Raw genomic sequence first — 2,661 nt, forward strand, 5'->3', positions numbered from 1 at the left:
AATTAATTAGACTCGTAGTAGCAAGGCCATATTAGGGAGTTTGGTAAAATCCCAATTTTCCTTTTGCAAGATTTTAAAAAATGAGGACATGGTAAATCCTTCTAAGTTTTTGTCAAATCGAGCTCATCTAATAACATATCGTTAGAAAGCTCTTGAAGAGTAGGTTCCAAATCCACATTTTTCAACAGCTTTGGATTTGGTATGCTAAAGATACACCAAAAAGTATATTGAAAAGAGAATTCCCAAAGTAATAGAATTTTCCCAAACTCCCTAATATGGTCTTTAATGGTGTTCTTGTTATTTGAACATTTAACATTTAGGACATGCCTAGATGTTTTCTTCCATTAGGATTTAGATAGAGCGTCTTGTGTAGATTGTTTGGGGGGGGGTGAGCATTTTTCATTGAAAAACTTCCCAGCATCTAAGTGATGATGAATTCTCAAAGAAATTGTTGGTGGAAAAAATTATGCATGAGACGATTAAAAGTATGAGAATTTCTCTTTAGATATTCATAATTATTTAAGAAAGAATAGAAAGCAGAATACAATTTGTTGAGTTTTGTGTTAAGGTTTTGAGAGAAAACCAAAAAAATTGTTTCTCTTTGTGTGCTACTTTCCATTAAAAAAAAGAGTGGTGTCATGTTTCTTATATGTCAAAATCTCGATAAAATTGCATGACTTTTACTCTTTAATCATAGTTTCACTAGTGAAACTAGGTTTAGTACGTTTTCAAAGTAGCCATGACTTCTATTGGCGGTGTCCAAATATAGCCATTCAACCACTCAAATCGAAGGGAAAAAATTCATTAAAAGATATTGTACAAGTTAAATTTTGCAAATGTCGTTATTTGTAATAGGTGTTTTCAAAACAAATATTTAGATATTGAATGAGTTAAATTTTATAAATGTCATCATTTACAATAGATGTTTTCAAAGTAATTATTTAAATATATTTTTTGTAAAGACATAAACTTTATATTAGTGATACTTTATGTAAAATTTATCTCACAAATCACTATTATAATCATACTTCATGTGGTCTTTGAATAAAAACTATTTGTGTTTTATTTTTCATTTTTGAAATATATATTTTTGAGAAATTATTTAACATAAGAAAGTTATTAAAAAATACTAATTTTTTTATTTAATCTACTTGAATAAGCATACTTTATTTTTGTTATGTTCTTTATCTTCTTTGGTATAAGGTATTTATTTAAACGATATTAATTTACATAGAACACTCTACCACTTCTTTTATTCATTACTCTAGTATCAATAAGATAAAAAATAATAATTAGAAATGAAGTCATATATTTAATTAAATCTCACGAAAGGATCTTGGTTAGATATTTTGTTTTATCATCATAAAGGTAGATATTAGACATGTCTCTAATATACATTAGGTAGCTTATGATACTAGACTTATCATGAATAAGAGCTATATATATTTAAAAAAATTAAGTTTTAAAATTTTATTTATATCTACCACTCAAATCTATTATGAGTAAAATATGTATTATTACTAGAAGCTTGCTTTTGAGACTATGCCACTAAAATTGTCTATTATATATTAACCATGGACAACCAAGGCACAAGGAGAGGAGAGAGAAAAGAAATCCTGGATTTCTAAAAAATAAGAGAAAAAAATTCCTCCGATTGACCCTTTGTATTCTGGCTTCCATTCCTGTGTTTCGCTTCTTATTAATGGCTTTGTGTTTCGCTTCTTATTAATGGCTTTTAGATACGGCAGCAACGCGCGGGTTGAGTACTAGTATTTCTTAACGAGAGAGAGAGAGAGTCACTGTAGCTCCTATTGGGGCCAGCCTTACAATTGGAGCTTTAACACACACACACAGCTCTGAGGCACAAGAGTACCTCCTCAGTGGCGTTCACGACCTCTAAAGCCTTAGGTGCATCACAACTCAAAATTAGAGAGGCGTAGTGGCACTCCATCTCAAGCAAGCAAAAGGGGCGTAGTAGCAGTCCATCTCAAGCAGCTGCAGCAATAGCAATCGCAGTGGCACCTGATTCTGTGTAGACAACATAGTTCCCCCGCGCACCTTACAAATAACCAACAGAACAAAACATACGCAATCTGTAGCTCACGGCGGCCAACCTTCAGTAGCTTCATAGCTGAGCGCAACACGCTACACATGCACCTTCATTGATCCAGTCGTGTGTACACGCTTTCTCTCAGTTGGTACTAGTAGTCAACGTCTCCTCCACCCGGCTGCCCGAATAAAGCAACACATAATAAAACCGCACTCGGGTGAGAGTAAGGCCGAGACACGGCATCAAGAGCCCCGGGTCTTTGACTTCAATAAAGAGAGTGGGCCAAGCAATGGTCCAAGGATGTGGCTGCACGGACCATCAAGCAACGCACGTGGATTCAACCAGCAACACCCATGGGTTCTAAGGTGCCACAAGCGCTTTGGGGGCCATGACGGCCCGAACTGGAGAAATCTGGGGAGGGCAAAGTTTCTTTGAACGGGAAAGTGCCAAATCGGGTCAGCAAGGGCTGCAGAGGCACATAGTTGTGTGACTTAGGAAAGCAAGTTTGATGAAGGGGACTACATGGAAGCTCTCAAGTGCAGGACAAGGACCGTAGTGCCAAGCACATAGCACTCTGTATGAGAGGGTGAATATGTATAGCTGGACTTTAG

Source organism: Cibotium barometz, chromosome 12 (genome assembly GCF_041138505.1).
Source record: "Cibotium barometz isolate CiBa-2024 chromosome 12, ASM4113850v1, whole genome shotgun sequence".
NCBI lineage: Eukaryota > Viridiplantae > Streptophyta > Polypodiopsida > Cyatheales > Cibotiaceae > Cibotium > Cibotium barometz.